We start from the raw sequence: 24,047 nt of genomic DNA on the forward strand, positions 1-24,047 counted from the left end.
ATCTGCAATGTGTTTCTTCCATCTCCCATACGATCTCCACCATCCCCATGCCTTTGACTGCCCACATGGTGGGACCTGTCACTCATTCCTGGAGAATGTCCAGGACAGTGGGGTTGAGTGGCTGTGAGTTCACCTTCCATGTGGGAGGACTGGCTGAGATCCAGGCTTTGCTGATGACCCTGTCCTGCCATTCTCTATTAAGCATGATTTGTGCCTGGGATGGATGACATTATCTTTCCATGGAGAATTGGGCTTAAAATGGTGTCACTGATGGGTAGAACAATGGGAATTGGGCGGGGGGAGTTCCAGAAAGTGGGAATGATGCAGTGATATACTTCAAAAGCATTACCCAAACTCTTTTTTTCTCTGTTAGGATCTCTATTCTTTGTTCAGCTAGTCCTGAGACATCATTGGAAGGAAGGTGCCAGAACCATAGATATTCTTAGGCAGATGAAACTGAGTTTAAGTACTGGTTCTATGACTGATTATATGATAATCTTGGGCATATTCTAACCCTTTTTGACTTTCACTTTTTCTCACCTGCTAAAAGGAAGCTTAGTAATAGTAATAATGTTGCTAATAGTTACTTATGTGTATTTACTAGAAGCCAACTACTATGCTAAATACTTTAATTTAATCCACCTAACAACAGTATGGTAGGTACCATTCATTTCCCCTTTTATAGGTTGGGAAGGAAAATTTTAAAGAGGTTAGGTATCTAAGTTCCAACAACTTGTAAGGCACGGAGCCAGCATTTGTTTTTTGTTTTTTGTTTTTTTTAACATATAACGTATTATTTGTTTCAGGGGTACAGGTCTGTGATTCAAAAGTCTTACACAATCCACAGCACTCACCATAGCACATACCCTCCCCAGTGTCTATCACCCAGTCACCCCATCCCTCCCACCCCCTACCGCTCCAGCAACCCTCAGTTTGTTTCCTGAGATTAAGAATTCCTCATATCAGTGAGGTCATATGATACATGTCTTTCTCTGATTGACTTATTTCTGGAGCCAGCATTTGAACCCGCCTCTCCTCTGAACCAGTGTAGGCAAAGTACCTCATTCAGTGCCAGCACATACTAAGTGCTCAAAAATGCCCCCTCCTGGGGCATCCTGAGTTGACAGGAGGTCAGGCTTTAGCGTCAGGGGTTCTTCTCTTTATGGATATCCCAGGACTTTGCAACTAAAACCTAGAAGGGGGCCAACTGCAGCTGTCTGTCTCATACCTGAGGCTGTAGGCTCAATCTTTCATTCCCTATAGGACAGTGAGCAATGAAATTCCAGTTTATGATCTCCCATTCTCTTTATGGAGCCTCTGTTCCTGTGTCTCATCAATCATTGTCACTTTGAATTTTTGCAGTGTCTTACAAAATCAACCTATGTTGATCTTTCCATTGGTTTAAGGCTCCTGCAGTGAAGATCTATGGCTATCTTGTCCCCTCCAATAGACATTGTACCACATAGAATTTCCAACAACAAACCTCAACAATGACAATGAGGACAATAACAATTATATCAGCCACCGCCATGATTAATGTTACCCCAGGTGCCACCATTGTTTGGTGCACTAAGTGCTCAGCTCAGGGGTCTCAAACTCAAATTCCTGCCAGGCCAGGCAGGAGCTTAACTAAGAATGGTAGGCCACGTGGATGGCAGTGAACCTAAAGCCCGCGGCCTCACTAGAGAGAAGACTGCTACTTAGCTCTGGTCGAATGTTGCCATGCTGGACTACGGGCTCATTTCTGTCACATAGCATTTCTCAAGAGAGGTAGTAAATATGGATTTTTATGTGCAATTTGCCCGTGTAAAAATATTGGCAAATAATTCACACTATTATTATCTGACCCAGCCCTGTTAGGATACAGAGTGAGCACCATATGGTAATAACAGTATAAGCCATGATCATTGGAAAATGGGTATCATCAAACGCTTATGTATCACAGGTTTCTAGAGAAACATTTTGAGGCCATTGCCACTTTAAAAGGCCTCCCACACCTCCAAAGGGGTGGCTCGCCAGTGTGACTGTACTGATTGCAGTCGTTTCCATGTCAATTTCAGGCTCCCATCCTGGTGTCTTCATTTTTGTGTTTTGGGCTTTAACATTCTTTGTGCTCTCTTTTGGCTGGATCTCATGCCAACTAAGCACAGTTGTGTTGCTGCACAAGGAAGCTCTGCCAGAGACGAGGTTTTCCCCAGGTAGGCTCCATGAGCCCCCAGAACCTCAGCTTTTGGTTCCTGTGCTACTCCTGCCTATGAGACCAGCTTCGCCATCTGCCCCACTGAGAATCTTTGAGGTGGAGGTCTATGTGTGGATTCTAGCCGTGTAATGCGGTTTCATGTGTCCACCCTGGCAGAAGGACTCAGGGGACCCTGAACAAAGATCTCGCCTAGTGCTTCTGGTCCCCAGCCTGGTCTTCCTGGTCCTCTCTAGAAGCAGGCCGGTGCTATGGCTCCCGTGATCTTCATCATGCGCTTAGTCAGGGATTTCAGAACAGCTGGTTCAGGATGGAACTGTGTGCATGATGATTCCTGATGTGTCTTGTTCCTCACGGGGGTATAGAAATGAAAACAGTGGCAACACTGACATTACAGCCTATGGTGGTGGACTTGGTCAAGAGAGGAGGCAAGATTATATTCTGATAGGAGAGAAGTCCTGTCAGAAGTCTGTGGGGTCCCATCATTTACTGATGGGTTGGGATACGTGGTTAGCATCAAAGCTGTGAATAATCAGAGGGTCTTCGAGGTCTATATTTATGTCAATATAAAGGGCCCTGGGCCAGGCCAACTTGAAAATTCTTTGGTCCGTTGGAGTTGATTACATGATCTTGGTTCATTTTCTGGCAGATGAAACCTATGCATTGACGGGTTCTGTTTGAAGAGCACTTACAGCTTCTTGAGATTTTCATTATTTTGCATTGTGTCTGGATCTCTTACAAGTATTGACCAGCACTGAAGTTAGCAAAGCAGAAACTTATTATTATTAGTTCATATTCGTGGAACTCACACTTTCCAGGAAAAGATAAAACCACTGAAGCATATTGTTTTTAAATCTGAGGACTTCCAACAGATGAACCCCTTCTTCCTGGCAGAGCTTTGGGTGTCCGTCGAAGCTGCTGGCCGTGACCCTATGACACAAGTTGCTGAGCAGTACTTCCTGCCTTTGCTGGGCTCAGCAGATGCAGCATCCTATGCCTGCATGTGGTCTACCCCCCTGGACCGCTTCCCCACTGATCATGCCTTGCCTCTGAGACCTCGAAACGATGGCAGGGAGAGCACTGTGGCCTTGCAGAGCCTTCAGCCCACAGCGGACGGTTTTCATTTTGACAAGTTAAATAGTCTTCTTGATGTATTGGTGATTCACTGCAAGGCATTAGCGCAAGCTTGTGTGGAACAGAAAGTTTACAACATTGATTTATTGAAATGGTCAGAGAAATGCTGGGCCCTCTGATGAGTGGGTGTCTTTAGGGCCAGCAAAATTGCTGATCCTGGGCTCAGGAGGTGAAGGGTACTGAACTATGGCGAGCGGGACCTGGGCTTTCCTTTTTTTTTTTTTTTTTTTGCAAAAGCTATCAGTGGTAGCCCACACACTCCTTCAATGGGACCACAGTCATTCATTCCTCAAACATGTCTTGCATATCTACTATGTGCCAGGGACTTTTCTAGATGCTGGGGACCTAGCAATGAATTAAAAGCATCGTCTCTGTTCTCATGGATCTTTTATTGTAGTTTTGGAAGGCAATAAGCATATAAGCAAATGATGTCACATGATATATGCTATAAAAAATAACAGGCTAATGTGATAGAGAAAGATGGTGGGAGGCTGTTTTCTGAGAGCTGGTTAGTGAAAGGCGCTCCAAGGGGATGACATTTAAGCTGAGACCTGAACTGTGAGGATGAGGTAGCCACGTGGAGATGAAGGGAAAGAGCATCTGGAGCAGAGAGAGCAGCGAGGACACACACTCTGAAAAGACAACGTGCTTGCCGTGTTTGAGGGAAGAAAAAGGACCCGTGCACCTGGAGCCTTGTGAGCAAAGGAGGGAGTGGGAGGGAAACGGGATCAGGGCGCATACGGTTCAGGGTGGGGCCTTATGGGCAAGGGAAGCAATTTAGATTTCATTCTAATTGCCTCTTTCAATCAGCAGGAAGGAAGGTTCTACATTTAGAGAAGCAAAGCTAATTGTAGGCGTATGGATGGAACCAGACCAGATGGAACTATTGTTAGTCACGAGTCAAGAGTCTAGACTGAGGCCCGTCTACCCCAAAGTGTGTGCCTTTTTGATCTTGTTCTGCCTCCTTTTCTATTTCATACTGAAGAGAGAGGCAGTGTGTTATAGAGGATATGGTTTTGGAACTCACCTACCTCTAACTGCGGTTATGTAATGCTCTGAGGCTCAGGGTCCTCATCATGGAGAGGCCTCAGGTGAGCACAAAGGACTCAGCTGGGGAAAAGGTTTTTACAGCCCAGGGGTAGTGGCCTGAGAGATTTAATCAAAATATTGAAGTGCATTTTATGAGGAATAGTAGGTATTACCATTTTAATTGAGAACAGAAGACAACAAATTTCTTGTAAGTGGAAGTTCTTTTTTTAAAAGTATTTAATTTATTTATTTGGCAGAGAGAGAGAGGGAGAACAAGCAGGGGGGAACAGCAGAGGGAGCAGGAGAAGCAGGCTCTCTGCTGTGCAGGGAGCCTGATGCAGGGCTTCATCCCAGAACCCTAGGATCATGACCTGAGCCGGAGGCAGACGTGTAACTGACTGAGCCACCGAGGCGCACCGGAAGTGGAAGTTCTTAACTGATGTCCTTAAACCTCTAAGGGATCCATGAAGGCAATAGTGGGGTCTACAAGCTATTTTCCACATTTTGAAGATCTCCAATGCCTCATGGAACCACTTTGACAGATTGTGTTTGGTAGAATCTATCTACTAAAGCTGAATACACACATATCTAGCAATTCCTGTACTAGGTACGGGCACTCGATACAGAGATACTCACATGTATTCCACAAAAGACAGGTGCCAGAATGTTCAAAGTAGTACTATTGGTGATAGCCAATTCCTGGAAATTACCCAAATGCCCACCTAGAGTAGAACTGATAAGTTGCTCTATACTACAATGTATTGTATTTATTGTATATAATAGAATATGCACTATGCCTGAGAATGATCTTTAACTGTGTGTAGCATGGATTGTAGCTAATGCTGACAGAAAGCAGCTAGAGACAAAGAACACATATTGTAAAAACCATTGACCTAAAATCCAAAGACAGAGAAACTACTCTGTGCTACCCAAGTCAGAATGGTGGTTATCTAAGGGTGGCGGTGATGCATCGTGACTGGAGGGGGAGGTTGAAGGTGCTGATAATTAACGGTACTGATGGTGTTCTGTTTCCTAATCTGGATTCTGGTTATGTGGGTGTTTTCAGTTTGTGAAGATAAATTGAGTAATATATTTTTGATACATGTGCTTTTCTACATCATATTATACTTACATTCAAATTTTAAAAAATGTTTAATGGAAATTATATGATAGCCATTTCAGCTTTTTATTGCATGCCCAGTTAAATATGACTTTTCATAATATGAGAGAGGAAATTAATTGTTGCTGGAAAAAATTGTTCGGAAGGCAATGATTTTTTAAATGTGGGCCCAATCCTGGAGAAAAATATAATGAACAATTTCCTGGGGGACCACTTGTGAAAGGCTTCAGGGTCAGTGGCCTTATTTTTAAATTTATTTTATTTTAAATTGAGTAATACAATTCAGAAAAATAATCTTCTGGGCTCTACCCTTTTCATTTTTAGTTGAAGTAGAGTTGATGCACAATGTTACATTAGTTTCAGGTATACAACATAGGGATTTGACAAGTCTATCCATCATTAGCAGGCTCAGCTTTTAAAATAAACTGTCTCACTGGTGGTATGTGCGTTACCAAGGGAGTCCATGGAAAGTTTGTGGCATGGCCACACGAATGTTATAAGAGAATGTTGTCATTCCAAAATGACTTCGATTCAGACTTGCAAGACACAGGCAGGTGGGTTAATGGTTTTTTCCTGCTGGCATTTTTAGACTGGCTTGTTATGAGTTTCCTGTTTGGTGAGAGTGAGGTGAGGGTCCTAAGTTCCTCTGGACGCCTCCACTTTGCTCCATCAGAGAGCTGTAGGTGGCCAGCCATCTTGTCCAGTGCTTTCATGCCACCTCCTGGTCAGTCATAAACAAGGAGGACCTCAGGAAACGGGAGGGATCCTACACTGATGGAGAGTGAGATTGTCACGGGGATCGAGGAGACAAAGGGCTCATGTTTGGGGTTTACTGCTCCTCTTGGCAACTGGGCAGCCTTCCACCATCTGCCGGCCACCCCTTGCCGCCATCTGCCAGCCAGCCAGCCAATCCAGCTTCCTGCCTGTTGTGTCACTCAGTGGGGGGAGTCAGCTGTCCATGTAACTGATCCGATCCATCCTGGTTTTGCAAAGATAATGCCAGAGCGGGGTTTGCTGCAGGTGGGGGTGGGGAAGTGAGAAACTGCCACCACTATTGCCTTGCTTCATTGAAGTAATTCTAGGACAATGGTGACGATTTTAATCTGATGCCTGGAACTGAAGAGAGCTGACTCAGCCAGTGATACCACTGCCCAGCCACTCTTGTCTTTCATCTGAGGATCTACTCCTCTGCTTCCTGACTCAGGGACAGGACTCAGATTTACCCCTGGATTAATCTGAGCCAAATTTAGGAGTCCAGTTCTTCTTGCTAATGATTGGTTTAGGACTGGGAATTTATCCCAAATTTAGCTAAAGAGAAGAGAGGAGAAATATATTGGGAGATATCTGGTAAATGTTTTCTCACAGTAAAGTGGCTCTGTTGTTGTGTCCTGATGTACTAATCCTTGAAATGGTTGCAGCCATGTTGTGACCATGAGGATAGAGGCCTACAGATAAGTTGGCAGGGGTTTAGGTTGCTGGTGGTGGTGGGGAGATAGAAAGAACCGGGATTCCTCAGGACACCACAGAGCCCTTAAAATAATCCTGAGTTGTCCCGCCTTTGGACTTCCCATCTTCTCATTGTAGGAACTAATCTGTTTTCTTTATTGTTTCAGCCAGTTGAGTTTGAGTTTTTTGTTACTTGCAGCACAAAACTTCCCAATGAATCTGAAACTCCAGTCTAACTTTTTCCCACTTGCATGTGCATGTTGTCAATTTCCAGCTCAAAATTGTTACTGAGGTATATCTTATGAACCATTATTCTTCAGATTCAAAATATCTGACCTAACTACTCATCTTGTCCTCAAATCTGCATCTCCAATTTGTATTAAAATTAGTGGTTTTTGACTTTTCCTCCTTTAGGCTGTCAATATACCACATACACACATACACATAACCAGACAATTTTATTTTCATCATATACAATAAAATTTTGTATCATTTATGAAATGCTTACTGTGTGGCAGTGTCTGTGCTCAGAACTTTATATAGATAGACATAAATTATTACAAATCCTTAGAACAACATTGCAGGATGGACAATTTTACCCCCATTGTGTGAGAAAGTAAAGCAACAGAACTGTTAGGTAACATTCCCTAAGACACACAGCATATCTTGGCTGAATGGGAATTTGAACACAGTAGAGGCTCTCCCCCTAGATGTTCCTCTTCTCTTACCACACCTTCCTTCTGCCTCAACCCATCTTGCATCTCCATTTTCATTTCCTCTCCCACTGGCACTCTTCAGATTGGGGCCAAGTTTGTCATACCTGGACTATCACAATGGGAGTGTTCCAGATTCCCTCGCCTCAGATCTAAGCCGGACATCCCTTGCTGTACCGATTTCCCTACAATTGCGGTCATTCCACTTTCCCACTTTAAAACCATCAGTGATTTATCATCATCTGTGGCAACAGGCACAGTGGCTGGCAGGTAATATAAATGTGTAAAGTTCTGTTGAATGTAAGACCCCGGGGTCTAAACTGCTTGTATTGGGACCAAATGCCTTTTAAAACACCAGGCAATTCAAGTAAAAAGTCATCAGTGGTTACCAGTTTGTAAACAATGGCCTTTAAGACAAAACCTACATTTTTTAAAAAAGATTTTATTTATTTATTTGACAGAGAGAGAGAGAGCACAAGCAGAGGGAGAAGGAGAAGCAGGCTCCCCACAAAACATGGAGCCCAATGTGGGGCTCAATCCCAGGACCCTGGGATCATGACCTGACCTGAAGGCAGATGCTTAACTGACTGAGCTACCCAGGCAACCCCAAAACCTACATTTTTAATCTTTGCCTTTATGGTCATCTAAAATTGAATCCCAACTAATTTCTCCCTGTCATCTCCAGCCTTCTGAAGCCTCTTATTCAGAGACACACAGGTCTAATCCCTCCACTGTCCCCAGATGATCTTGATCCCTGTGCTTTTCCTCAGGCCTTTCTCCCAGGAATTTTGTCCTTTTGTTCTAACCTATTACTTAGTGGCCTCCACTCGCTTCAGCCTCTCTTCCCTGACAATCCTATGCATTCCTGGGATTGCAGAGCAGAGACTTTCTGGGTTGAGAGAGGCCTCAAGACCCCTCAGGCCAGGCTCCGAGATCACCCTTGCCAGGCATTTGCCACTCCTTGGCTTGAACTCCGCTGGTGACAAAGAGCTCACCAGTGCCACCACTGGGCAACATGACCTGTTCAAAGTTTTGTTGTAGGTTGAGCCAAAGCTTATCATGCTAACTTCTGCCTTTCGAGGTCAGACAGGACAAGCCTGCTTTTTCCTTTTAAATATTTGAGGAACAGTGGTCGTGTCTTCATCTTCTCAGAATGTGCTCTCACAATCCCTCTCAAATCTTGCCTGTATTCTGCAAGAGATCAGATGCAGTGTTTTGATTGTCCAAACAAGTTTCAAAGCCCTATAAGGAAGCAGTTGGCTTTTAGCAATGACCAGGTGGTCAGACCAAAGAGGAAAAAAGTGGAGAGAAATATAAAGGTGGTATAGTTCACAGTACAGGAGCTGTTCCACTGAAAACCTTCCCCACAGAATCATAATGTGTGCATGTAATATGTGTGTGTGTGTGCGCGCGCGTGTGAGTATGTGTGTGGTTCGGGAGGTCCTTGGGTGGGGTGAAGTTGGGGAGGTATGAGTGTGCATGTAAGTGTGTATTTATGGGGGGCTGGTGTTGGGGGTGGAGTCGGGGACTTGAGAGTGGGTGGAGGTTTTTCTGAAACATCTGCCTGAGAGAACCTGAAAAATCTGTTTTGCTGATGGCATAGTTAATCTAAATTTGTCGATTAGGCAGTGGCTAGAGTAGATTTTGGTATATGTATCCATCCCTCTGCACTGAAAGTCTGTGGTAATTTCTTGGCAATTGACCTCATTCTTTCCTGTGACATTGTGAGCCGTTGTGTCATTGTTGGCCATGTGACTGAACTTCCTGTAGGTGCCTCTTTTGCACAGGTAGAGGGTAAAGCCCTCAGAGGTTTATGGTCCTGAGTCTGATGACCCTCATAACTTCTAGCAGAGTGGGGGACAGAGTGCAGGTGCTCACAAGCATTTGTTGTTAGACCCTCAGGGAACACAAAGAAGTGTAAATACAATGGAACACTTGCCCAGTGGGCTCTTTAGGCCAGTATCATAGCATCTCAGGGTCTTTGAACGCTATGTCTTTGAGAAGTCTTCCATTTAAATGAGAAATGTTTCCTTGTGACTTCTACCAATTAGTCTACACAGAGCAAGGATTTCTATTCCTTAGAGAAGTCCTTAGAACAGATAGCAATTTTGTCTCTTCTCATATATGTAGTGTGAGTGTATATGTATGTGTGTGTCTGGGCATGTGTGTGAATGAGTGTGTGTGTGTGTGTGTGTTGTGAGGGGAACATTATCTTACCTGTAGTAAACTTTTGTAATAATGGGCTATGCCAATCAAGGGGTCTACGAGTAATGAAAATTTGTTTATTATAAAAGCAAATGTAATATATAATTCATATATTTGAAAGGAATGTGAAAAAGAAGTAGATATGATTTTGCATTTAGTCAGGGTGAGGTGTGGTCACAATTTTTACTTGTATTTCCTCTTTCCCATATCTACTGGTATAAATTTAAAATATGGGCCTTTAAATAAAAAATTTAAAAATCTCAAGAAGAACTTCTCTGTTATCCTGAGTTGATGACAAGTAAATGCATTCTTTGGAAACCCCCATCCTAGGAAGGAGCAAGTCTGACATTAATTTCCATTTCCTATCTCTTGCTCTCACCTTCAGGAGGTTCCCAGCACAATCCAGTGCCCTGTGTGGACACAGACCTCCATAAGGACTGTTTATTGCCAGGCCCCTGCTGCGCTAGAAAGGTTATTCAGAATTATGTTCAGCTCTCCAAAAAAGGGCAGAGTCTGTGCATTTAAGTTTTGATTTCTATATCAGGTGTGAGCCAGAGCAAGAAAGGATGTAAATTAAAAAGGACCCATAACTTGCTCACTAGTGCATTCCCTGTGCATTGGATGTTAATTGAAAAGAGTAAGTTTATTTTTCTTCTGAAAACTTTTCTATGCTTTCTAAATTTTCTTTAGTGAGCATATATTAATTCATCCACTTATTCATTAATTTACTCCTTTACCAAGCAGGTACTGAAGTACTTAGAGTATGCTGAACATGTGCTAAGTGTTGAGTAAACAGTAGGTAAAATGAAGTCCTTGCTCACAAGGAACTTATTATCCAGTAGAGCTGGTCATTTTAGTCAGCAATGACTCTGAAGCAAGTATGGTACCAAGCATTTCACTTACAGGATCTCATTTAATCCTCATAATAATTCCATAACATGAGAATACTTATCTTCATTTAATGAGTGAAGACTGAAGCTTAGACATAGTATGGCCACAGCCCATCCGTAATGGGCACGTAGAATGAGTGATGAATGATTGCTGCTGGAAGCCACTAAAATCCTGGGATCATTTGTTCTGCAGCATGACCATCTGACTGGCACAGAATCCTTCAACCATGACACCAGAGTGCCTTCTTTTATGTTATTTCTGTAATTAGAAATGAAAACCATAGAAATTGGAGAAAGCATTGTCTGGTCAGGATTTTTCAGTATCAAGTGTTTATCTGAATGTCAAATATTTTTTCCTTGATCCTTATCTGCTACCACTCCTTCACTGTTGCAATGTTCCTTACCCAGAGAAGTTGATCAGTTGTCCTGAGGACTAATCCTGCTTCTTGCTCTCTTGAGGCCTTTGCTGATACCTCTTCCTGAATGTTTTGTAGTTGAATCCAATTCTGCAAGCATCTTTGGAATATCTGTTATCCTGCTCCTTCAAAGTCCCAAACTCCTACCTCCTTCATGAAGCCATCCCTGATGCCCCTAGACCCATGCGATCTCTCTTGCTCTCCCCCCAGACTCTAATATCATTATTTGCCACACATTACATGAGACCCAAAACTGTTTACTATCATTTTTAATTGAAATAAAATTCACATAACATAAAATCTACCATTGTAACCACTATAAAGTGGACAATTCAGTGATTTTTAGTATATTCACAATGTTGTACAACCATCTCCACCAACTAATTCTAGAAAAATTTCATTACTCCCAAATAAACCTCATACCCACTAAGTGATCACTCCCCATTCTCCCCCTTCGCCCAGCCCTTGGCAGCTGCTAATCTACTTTTTATTCCTTATGGATTTGCCTATTCTGGATATTTCACATTAAATAAATCATACAATATGTGTCTAGCTTCTTTCACTTAGCATAACATTTTCAAGGTTCTTGCATGTTGCAGCATGTATCAGTACTTCACTCCTTATTATGGCTGAATATTCCATTATAGACATACTACATTTTGTTTATTCACTTATCTGTTGATGGACATTAGGGTTGTTTCCACTTTTGTGACTGTTGTGAATGATGTTGCTATGAACATTGGTATACAAGTTTTTGTGTGGACATATGTTTTCATTTCTTTTGAATATTTACCTAGGAGTGGATCATATGGTGGGTCACATGGTGACTGTTAAGTCTTTGTTTTTAATCCAAGATATTATGAGCTCCTGGGAGCATTTTCTAACTTTTTCTGTCTTGCTGCTGTAGTACATTCATTCCTTTGGCAAATGTATGCTGTGTTGAGTGCTTATCTGGTGCCTGGTTCTTCCCCAAGCATTGCAGTCAGGTTGATTATCATAGAGTCCTGGCTGGTGATCTGAGAGGTCAGATCTTTCCATCCAGTAGAATTATATATCTCGGTGATCTGGTCTCTGTATGAATATTCATCCTCCAATCATATAGCTCAGCTCCCTAAAAATAATTTCTGTTGCATTTTGTGATTACAGAAATAGTATATATGTGCTGCAGAAAACTTGAAAGTATAAGAACATACAAAAAAAAGAAACCAAAAATAATCCATAATTCTATACCCCAGCAATAAACACTGCTAGCATATCACTAAATTTCCTTCCAGATCTTTTTTCATTCTGATACATTTATTTTCTGTAATTGGCATCATCCTTTATTTATCAGATACCTCTTGTTTCCTGCTTCAGATCTCCTTAATATCACCAGCCATGGCTCTGCAGGCTTCAACCAGTTTCCTGCAGGTGGAACCTGACATTACCTCACTTCTGGAAAATTCAATGTACCTCTTGCTTCTCTGATACAGTGGTGCTGGTGTGACACATCTCAGAGACTTGCTCAACATGGGCAACCCAAACCTTTGACTAAAGGGACACGCCCTTTTGTTCCTCGGGCTTTTCAGAAAGAGATGGAGCAGTTTGGTTTCTCCTTGTAGAGGCCAATGCAATACTTCATCTTTATATTCTCTCTCCCTCCTCTTCTGTTCAATCCTCCTACTCCTCTACTCTTGCTCCCTGGGATCACATTCCTCAATAAACCACCCACGCATCAAACTTTGCTGTAGATGTTTCTTTTGGGAGAACACAGGCTAAGGTACTATATATGCAATTTTCAACACAGATTTCATTTAACATTATGCTATGAGTTTAGGAGATATATGTATATATATATCTGTATATGTGTACATATACACATACATACACATATACATATTAACTTGTATTTATATTGGTTATCATTTATATTTGTATATATGCATATGTATTAATATGTCTATGTAAATATAAATGTCTATATAAATATGTCTATGTAAATATAAATATAATAAATATAAATATTGGCCTTCATCCCTTCTGTCTCTATGATCTCCCTGTATTAGAGGGGCTGGAAACCTAGGACAACATGTCGCAGAATCCTTTGCCAGCTGGGTTCTAATTTAGACTCTGTCAGTGAGAGGACTCACATGGGATTGGAAAGCAGAGAGAAGCAGAAGGTAGTATTGCTCCTCCAGCACTGATGCGCGAATGTATGTAGGTGAATGTGAAATTTTGCAGCAGCTTCTATAGATTCACATGCAGTTGTAAGAAATAACACAGAGAAATCTTCTGTACATTTTATCATTTCCCCCCAATAGTACCATTTTGCAAGATGGTAGTATAATAACACGACTAAGATGCTGACATTGATAGAATTTACCTGTATTATTCAGTTGCCCGGTTTTACTTGTACTAATGTGTGTATTTAGTTCTATATACTTATTTTTTTCTTTCTTTTTAAAATTTAAATTCAATTAATTAACATATAATGTATTATTAGTTTCAGAGGTAGAGTTCAGTGATTCATCAGTCTTATGTAACACCCAGTGCTCATTACATCACGTGCCCTCTTTAATGCCCATCACCCACTTGCCCCATCTCCCCACCTCCCTCCCCTCCAGCAACCCTCAGCTTGTTTCCAATGATTAAGAGTCTCTTATGGCTTGTTTCCCTCTCTGACTTCTTTATTTTTCCCTCTCTTCCCCCATGATCCTCTGTTTTGTTTCTTAAATTGTTTCTTAAATGAGTGAGATCATATGATAATTGTTTTTCTCTGATTGACTTACTTTGCTTAGCATAATACCCTTTAGTTGCATCACGTTGTTGCAAATGGCAAGATTTCATTTTTTTATGGCTGAGTAGTATTCCATTGTGTTTGTGTGTGTGTGTGTGTGTGTAACACATCTTTATCCATTCACTTCATTAACATTTAGAGCACACAATTTGGTGATATTTAGTATATTATTTAGTATATTCACAGAGTTATAAAACTTTCACTACTCTCTAATTCTAGAACATTTTCATCAACCCAAATAGAAAACTCTATACTTGTTAGTATTCACTCCCCATCTCTCTCTCTCCAGCTCTAGGTAACCACTAATCTACTTTTCTCTATGGATTTGTCTATTCTACACATTTCGTATCAGTGGAATCATACAATATGTGGTGTTTTGTGACTGATTTGTTTTACTTAGCATAAATAACACTTTCAAGATTCATTCATGTTGTAGCATGTATCTACTTCATTCCTTTTTATTGCAGAATAATATTCCATTGTATAGATTTACACATTATTTTATCCATTCATCAGATAGAACTTGGGTTGTTTACACAATTGGACTATTATGATTAATGCTGTTATGAACATTGATGTGCAAGTTTTTGTGTGGTTGTATGTTTTCATTTCTTTTTGGTATATACCTAGGAGTAGAATTGCTAAGTCACATAGTAACTCTATGCTTTTGAAGAACTTCCAAAGTATTTTCCAATTTTGTCACATATGTAGTTTTTTATATCCACCATCATAATCAAGATACTGAACAGTTCCATCAACCACAAGGATCCCTCATGAAACCCTTTTATAACCATATCCATCTCCCTTCTTTGCTGCCACCCCTGGCAATCACTAATATGTTCTCTATTTTGTCATTTCAAAAATGTTCCACAAAATGGAATTGTACACTAAGTAACCTTTTGGGACTGACATTTTTCACTCAGAGTAATTCTCTGACAATTTATCCAAGTTGTTGTGTATATCAGTAGTTCATTTCTTTTTATTGCTGAGTAGTTCTATGGTCTGGATGCACCACAGTTTACGTAAGTATTCACCTATCGATGGACATCCGGGTTGTTTCCTGTTTGGGCCTTAATGAATAATTCTGCTGTAAACATCCATGTACAGGTTTCTGTGCGAATGTAGGTCTTTGTTTCTCTGGAATAAATGCCCGAGTGTGGTTTCAGGTTGTATGGTCAATGACTGTTTAGTTTTATAAGAAATTGCCAAGTTGTTTTCCAAAGTGTCTGTACTGTTTTATATGCTCACCAATCATGTATGAGTAATCCAGTTACTCTGAATCTTCACTAGCATTTTGTATTGCCACTCTACTGTTTATTGTGTCTTTATTTAATCTCTGTTTACTGTATCTTTCTCTGTGCAAAATTTCAAAAATTAACGTGTTTAAAAAAGTCCTTTTCATTTATGACAGTGGTCTGTATGGTACAGTTAGGGATGTGTTTTTTCACTCTGATATTATGAAAGCTATTTCTTTTATTGCCTTCTGGTATTTTTATAGAGAGGCAACATAGGATAGAGTACTTAAGAATGGTTGGCATCCTCTCTGTAGTGAGATTTGCTCTGTTTCAGTCATGGCTCCACCACTTGCTACAATGCCCACTTTGGTTGACATGCTTCTCTAAATTTTTCTTAAATAATATCGCTTGTCCTTCAGCTGTTACTTAATTTTTTTTCATTCTCTTTCATCCTGGTTGATCTCTATTGGAAGTTCTCCAATTTGACAATGCCTATCTTAAGATGACATACCCAGACCTAAGCACTCCTCTCCAGATAAGTTTTGACAGTGCAGAAAAAGTGGCTCTTAACCTGAGCTATTCTGCACACTATCAATGTTAACCAAGATTGCAATGACTTTTGGAGGCAACTGTGTTAACCCTGTGGCCATTATTAAAACTTATAAAAACAAAACCCCATCATTTTTACAAGGACTATTATTAAGTTGAGCTCTTCTATTCTATATTTCTGCATGCAATTTAATGATCGTTATCTGATGCTGGAGTAGTTCCCTTGATTAATATATAGGTACCCTATTTATTCATATGAATGTTTTTCACCTTAAAATCTATTTGTCTTATAAAAATATTACTGTATTACAAATTTTCTGCCAAGATTTTCCCTGCATTTTTTGCTTTTGCCTTATTTTCAATTTCCAATATTATTTTGTTTTAGAATTATCTCTTGGGTATAGTGTATATCTGGGTTTAAAAAATCCTATTTAATACTTTGAATTTTAACAGGTGAGCTTATTCATTTATATTTGTTGAGAAAGCTGATACAGTTGGAATCATTTATGCCATATATTTTCTACTTTTATTTTATCATTCCATCCTTTCTCCATTCCTGTTTTCTACTTGATTTTTAAAGTTCCCAATTTTTCTCCTGATTGCAAGTTATAGATTATGTTTCTAGTTTCTAAGTGTTTAACATTCTTTCCAAATTTTTAAAAACCTAAAATTTAATATCTTTATCCTGTATTTCTTCTGTCCTTTTTTTTAAAACTAGGGCAGAACTTTATATTTTTCAATTAAAATTAATCTTGTTAGTTACAATTCATCCTACCAGCCCGTTGAGTGATCTTGAGGTCCTTATTCTACTCCTCCAAGTTCTCTTCTTGTTTTGTGTCATCTTCAATTTAATATGCATGAATTTTTCCAAGTCATTAAAAAGAAAAGCAAAACAAAACAATCAGTACTGGGCTCAGGGTCCTTATATTTTCCTTTTAGGAGTTCTGTGCTTTGGAGAGTCAAACATAAAACCCACTCTCCTAAGCCATGAGTTGTGTCTGACTATGGCCAGCTTTCTCTTCCTTGATTATTACAAAACAATTTCATCACTTTTCTCCCAAAGTTCCATGGAGGCTGTCACTTCCACTCTGTCACTCAAGGCTGACTGCTGATTAAAATAAATTGAGGAAAAGCTGCTCCTCTCATTGCTTCCTCACCTTCTGAGTGATGAAATTGTCAATGATGCGAGGCAGGAGTACATCAGATTCTCAGCCTTTAGTTGAATGAGACCTCTGGCCAATGTCTGAGTAAAAGTCATGTAGCTGTGATGGGGTGAAGGTGGGGAGAATTAAGTAGATACAAAAAAGACACCATGCCTTCTAGCATGGTGTGGTGGAATCATGACTCCTGGGAGGCATGAAACCCAGGTTCTAGCCTCTACTCTGCTGCTGAGAGTATCAAACATTAGGAATGGAAAATTCTGCACATTTACACACATATAGATGCTAGACATGAGTTAGTTACCTTGGAGATTTACCCCTAGTTTCTCCCACTCACTTCTTAACCTCTTGCAACCCTTTTTGCCTTCATTCTTCTGTTGAAATTGTTTTCTCCTTCTTGACCTTCTTGACCAGAGCCTTTTTTTTTTTTTTTTTTGGTCTTAATTCTAGGAACTCTCTTTTGTATTCAGCACTGCGGGCTCTCTGCTTTCTTCTTGAATTTCTTCCCTTTTGTGTTTCTCCATCACTGCATTGTCCTGATGTCTTCCTGCCTCTTTCCCTTGCTGCTGTCTCCTGTTTCTCCTTCCCTCCCCTGTTAGTTACTTAAATGTGGGATTCCGCCCCAAGCACAGCCCCAACTGCCTGCTGGGTGTCTTCCTTCTGCCCTTTAAATGTCCACGTACCCCATGTGGAGTTTGTCACGTTATATCTAAAAGGAATTTATCCTTGATTTCTCTATTTTTCTTTTTAATTATGTTCAGTTAGTCATTGTATAGTACATCATTTTTTATTTTTGATGTAATGTTCATTGATTCATTACGTATAACACCCAGTGCTCATCACAACATATGCCCTCCTTAACACCCATCACCTATTACCCCCTTCCCCACTCCCCTCCCTTCTGTAACCCTCAGTTTGTTTCCCGGGGTCCATAGTCTCTCATGGCTCATCTCCCTCTCTGATTTCTCCCCCTTCAGATTTCCCTCCCTTCCCTATGGTCCTCAATGTCCACAATAGCCAAACTGTGGAAGGTGCTGAGATGCCCTTCAACAGAAGAATGGATAAAGAAGATGTGGCACATATATACAATGGAATATTATTCAGCCATCAGAAAGGATGAATACCCACCATTTGCATCAGCATGGATGGAACTGGAGGGGATTATGCTAAGTGAAGTAAGGCAAGCAGAGAAAGATAATTATCATATGGTTTCACTCTATTTTTCTTAATAGTACCATCATTTCCTCAGTGATGCCAACTCAGGATCCTGAGTCCTAGGGTTGGGCTGAGCTGTCTCCAGTATTACTGAATTAAATAAATATGTACTGAATGCCCATTGGTAGTGCTGGGTGATAGGCTTTTCACACTGCAGAGCTTAAGTCTGGAGAATTGCAGTGAGAACATCATATAACCAGAGCCGCTGTCAACAGATTCATGTGCTCTGGTAGCCCAGTGACAGGAGGGAGGGGAAGATGACATATATTCATGGAGGACCTGCCAGGTGCCATTTCCTGCACTAGGCTCTTCATATAGACCATCTCAGTTGAAGCTTATGACCCTCTGAGGTCGATACTATAGCTGAGGAAAGGTAAGTTCAGTGGGGTCAAGTTTATAGGACTACTTAGTAAGTGCTGGGACCAGGATTTGGAATTGGATCTGTTACCTTTTCAGGATAGCACATTGCTCCCTGAGCTGTCACAGAGAAAGTGACAAGTGTGTCAATTGTTTATAGCTGAACTTTTCTCAGTAGTTCATATGTAGAAAAGAATTCATAGCATAGGGAATAAGATGTAAAAAGTACAGAGGTATGAAAGAGTGTGCCTTAGAGTTTGGAGTAGAAATAAGGAACATTGGAGGAAGAGGAGGTTTAGGGAGAAAAAGGATGCATTAGGTTTCAGGCATGTTCAGTTTGGGGCATTTATAGGCTGTCCACATTGGCGGGTCAGTGAATAGTTGGAAAGATGAGTTTGGGGTTTAAAAAAGAGATAGGGAATGAGAAGTTAAAATTTATGTCATCAGCACAAGGAAGAAGTTGGAGCTGTGGAGACAGGAAAATGATCTAGATAGGATGTATAGGGCCCAAATCTCAAAGATATGAGCAAGGAGCTATGGAGAACAGGAAGACTGTGAGGGACCTGTCAGGTAGAGGAACAGCAGTAGGGAGAGGATGATGAAAACCAAAGAAGAGTTTCAAGAAGGTCAAGGCCAACGGGGTTTGCAAAGGGATAATTTGGAATCAGGACTAAGAATGCCAGTTGAATCTGGCAGCCAGGAAGTCACTGGAGAAATTGGTGTGAATAGTTTAAATTCAGAGGTGGGAAGTGTAATGTACGTTTTAAGGGATTGGGACATGAGCCAAGAATGAAGAATGGGAAAAAAAAAAAAAGTGAGCCACTCTTTTAAGATCAGAATGTCTGAATTCTCTCAGGGTATGTCACATCTCATCTTCAAGGCCCAGCTCAAATGCAGACTCATCTAGGAAATTTCCTCCCACACCCCTTTCCCTGTCTGTGTTTCCAGGTCATTTTCCCTCCATTGTAATCCTGAGCACAATCTGGTCTGTGTTTGTTATGTGAGTACAGCTTCTGCGGCAAACTTCTTGAGATGTGAGACTCTTTCCTGGTGTCACCTGTAACACCCAGCCTTGAACACAGTGTCTGCTCACAATGTGCCTTACACACAGTAGGTACTCATGAAATATTTGTTGGATAGGGTTACTTAGAAACTAGCATCACAGAGGGGCAGCTGCGTGGCTCAGGTGGTTAATCGTCCGACTCTTGATTTCGGCCCAGGTCATGATCTCAGGGTTGTGGGATCGAGCCCTGCATCGGGATCTGTGCTCAGCACAGTCTGCTTGTCCCTCTCCCTCTGCTCCTCCCCGTACTTGCATATGTGTGCTCTTTCTCTCTCAGAGATAAATAAAATCTTTAAAAAAAAGGAAACTAACATCACAGAAAGCAGTCTAAATTCTGTAATAATTCTGGTGTAATTTACCCTCCCTTTCTTCCTTTTTTCTTTTTTCTTTCTCTCTCTCTCTCTTTTTTTTTTTTTTTTTCCTGAGGGGAGAGAGTGTATGCTGATTGAATGAAATGCAGGTAAGTTTTCTGGCTGGAATATCTTCCAGGTGAATGGGGTCTGTGTTCTCATGTGAGATAGTCAACCAGTGATTCTTTTCATACTTTAACTATTTTTTACATGAAACCACACAATTAGCATAAAGTTTTGTTAACTTGATGTTTGGTTCAACTTGTTAAAGCTTTTAAACTGATTCATCTAAGACTTTTTTGTTTAGAAATGAACTTTCAGGGGTTCTGATCATTATCAGTGTTCTAGATAGATTTGGGGCCGTGAAATAGAGAAGGGAGGATGCTAACCAAAAAGAGGGGGGAACATTGCTGTATAGTGTTCTAGAAAGAGCACTGGACTTAGCAAGTCAGGGTATCTGATTTCTGGTGCCAACCCTCTGCTCCTAATTAGAAGTGTTACCCTACTCAACCACTCCCTGTGTTTTGGTCTCTGCATCTATAAAATAAGGTGGCTAGACAAGATGTCTCTAAGATCACCTTTCCTATTTTAACATTTTATGAATCTATGAAAACCATTTCTACAGTGATACTGTATAAAACATTTCTACTTTCATGCTCTCTACTTTCCAATATCCATTTGGCAGTGAGCACAGAATTATTGAAGGAAGGAGGCTCAAAACTGGCGCCTTTTCTCCCTCCTCTCCATCTTTAGTCCTGCCTGCTGTTATTATAAAGAATGAAATGCAACTTAATGGTCCCGGGTTGATTATTGAGCTGTAAGCTCTGCAGGGAAAGGGACCATGTCTAATCTCCTCTGTGGATCCCCCCAGAACTGTGGTTCTGGGTCCTATATGCACTGCTCTGCCTGTTTGCTTAACTGACCGTTTGAGTGCTTGATTGTGTTGAATCTATGTGGTGACCTGTTGAAGGTGAATTGCTCAGCTTGGCAGGTAATTCATGATTCCTATTTGTTGTATTGATTTTAATTATGTACCATATTTCTATAAATATTCTACATAGACCCAGAAACTTACAAAAGCACAGGGGATGTGTGTGTGTGTGTGTGTGTGTGTGTGATTGAAGATATATATGATTGGAAATGAAAACCAGCAAAACAAGAAAATCTCTAGCAGCGACTCCTTTGTTACATTTTCTATTGCAAGCTAGGTGGCAACTCCTGAGGCTTCTGGCTTCCTGAGTTCTGAGCAGTTTCTCGATTGGGTTCTAGGAGTAAGGTAGGGGTGGGTGGATAGTAAGAGCTTTCTTTTCAGACGTAACATGACTGATAGTTATTTTATTGTAAAGGCTGGTTAAAAATGGGAATCTGAAAAAATGAAGCATACACAACTCAAACATTTTATGTCATCTAAAACCTGTGAATGCATAACCCTTTCTCAATCTTAGGATATCAGTCGGGTTGAGGTTCTAACTCTTGCATACACATTACCAACCATCCTTTCTCTCCGTCTCTTAAGGTGGAGAGGAAGCTTAGACTCTTACAAAGCAATCTGAGCACAGAATTATTTTTTTTAAAGATTTTATTTATTTATTTGAGAGAGAGAGAGAGAGAGAGCACACACACACATGAGCAGGGGGAGGGGCGGAGGGAGAGGGAATACTGCGTTGAGTGCTAGCCTGTGTGGGGCTGATCTCACCACCTGGAGCTCAGGACCTGAGCCAAACCAAGACTCAGATGCTTAACAAACTGAGCCACCTAGGCATTGCTGAGCACAGAATACTTCTAGATATTTACAGTAATTTTCCTAGTCTTGTAAAATTTCTTCACTCTCACCTAATTAAACACAACTTTGGAATCTTTCTACAGTATTCAATCTAATTTTCATAGAAATAGCTCTCTTTTTTTCATTCATATTTCACCAGTTTATATAATATTTACTTGTACTATATAATGTAAGTAGCATGTAAAACTGTTAATAGGCTCAGGAACAATTTCAGCATGCTTTTGACAGGCATGGATTATAAACTGGTGGGAGCAAAAGCATGTGAGCGTCTATAAGTGGCCTACTAGCCACATGCCTGGATTGGGCCACAGACATCAGCCACTGTGTTTTGTAGAGCAAATGGAGGATGACAGTTCATCTGGTGATTTGGTTAATTGAGATGCCTCACAAGAGCATGGACTGTGTCTCTGAAATATCTCTTCAGTCAAAAAGCCAAAAGTATTCTTGATCTTGTTGCATGTCCTGTTCAAAATGGCCAAAGCTGATTTTGTCTGATGCATACTCTGTTGATGGAGCACACCCATGGGTTGATTTTCTTTCTTTCATCTGTGTAGCCTGCTCATGGACAGGTGCAACTGTCTCAGTGCTTATTATGCACTGCTACTGAAATAGTTCTGGACAAATCTTTATTATTGTCACCACCGGTAGTAAATATTTTAGTGTACTTACAAATGAGAGGTATGTAAGATGCTGAGAATGCAGAATATAAATTATGGTCCCTGCTCTTAAGAAGCATGGAATCTAGTTGGAAACGAAGGATGTTTGTATATCTGGACATACATATATATGGAAAGATAATAGTATGGAGTAATATATGCAAAATACTGAGTGAGTTGTATATATAGTAAGGGTTATAGGAATTTGGATGGACTGAATGTTACAGTCTTATTCATGTTTTACGCAAAGGCTTTAAATCATTCTTTTTAAAAATTGTATAATTGACACACAATGTTATATTAGTTTCAGGTGTACAACATATTGATTCAATAATTCTATACATTACTCAACACTCAACATGCTAACTATAGTCACCATCAGTCACCATATGTTATTATAATTTTATTGACCATATTCCCTATGCTGTATTCTTTATCTCTGTGACTTATTTATTTTATAACTGGAAGTACCTCCTAATCCCCTTCATCTATTTTACCCATCCTCCCATCCCCCACCCCTTGGCAACCACCAGTTTTTTTCTCTGTATTTAAGAGTCTTGGTTTTTTGTTTGTTTGTTTTGTTTTTCAGATTTCATGTATAAGTGAAATAATAGCATTTGTCTTTCTCTGTCTGACTTATTTCACTTAGCATAACACCTTCTAGGTCCATTCATGTCATGAATGGCAAGATCTCATTCTTTTTTATGGCTGAATAATATTCCAGAGAGAGAGAGAGAGAGTGTACCAAAAACCATTCTTATCATATCTTATGGCATATTTGGACATAGATAAGATAACTGGACTTGGACAGGGATACTCCAAGAGCGAATTGACACATCATGGAAATGGACACGTCACTGGGAGCAGATGAAAGTGCGATCCACTGTGTGTGCAGAGAAAAGCCCAACCCAAATGGCACAAGTCAGTGTCCTGAGCAGCTGCATACAGAGAGGTACAGGCCAGTGGTACTGATGAACACAATGTCCTGTCATGGGGCTTCTGAGCGGCTAATATTAAGATACTGGGGCAGGTATCTGAGATTGTCAGAGGAGACAGGGCTCAAGCCATATTGTGGGGGTTCGTGGAGGATGGAGCCAAAATGTAACCTAGCTCCATTTACTGACCAAATTGAGTACCCTTGACATTAGATACTTCGCCAAGGCAGGGAAGCTTAATTGTTTTGGAACTAGAAAGCGGCACACACTTCCCATTCTTCGTTTCTTCTGCCTCTGTTCTAGGAAAGAAGACTTTTACAATCTGAACTTTTCCCCTGAACATGCGTGTGACTGATGGAGGCTATGGCTCCTTCTGGACCAAAATTTGTCTGCTCTGGGTCCTTGAGAAGTCTGCTCTATAGGGAAGAACTTAGAGGAGCTGTGTGCAGTCTCAGAGTAGTATCATCTGAAAAGGAGGGGTAGAGTATGTCATCCTCAACAGGCTTGGTCCATGATGAGTTGATTTATGACTCCTGTTCCTCAAAACATGACTCCTCCCCAGAAGCAAAAATAAACTCTTTCTTAAGCTTATTTCCTCCTATGACAGAAGAATGGTTATCTAATTGTTCCTGTCTTAGCTAGTTTATTTTATTCCACAAAGCATTTGGCCCATTACAACCTGTTTCTAGCTGGGTCTTATTGAGTCATCTACACTTTCTCTTACTCCTTGTATGTTTTAAACCAAATCAGAAGCTTAGTATCTAACTCTAAATGGAATGGTGTTATTTCCAAAGTGAAATAATCATAGCGGTATTCGG

The sequence above is a fragment of the Mirounga angustirostris genome, unplaced genomic scaffold (genome assembly GCF_029215605.1).
Source record: "Mirounga angustirostris isolate CCGP_5_RB_7025 unplaced genomic scaffold, mMirAng1.0.hap1 SCAF_3, whole genome shotgun sequence".
Classification (NCBI taxonomy): Eukaryota; Metazoa; Chordata; class Mammalia; order Carnivora; family Phocidae; genus Mirounga; species Mirounga angustirostris.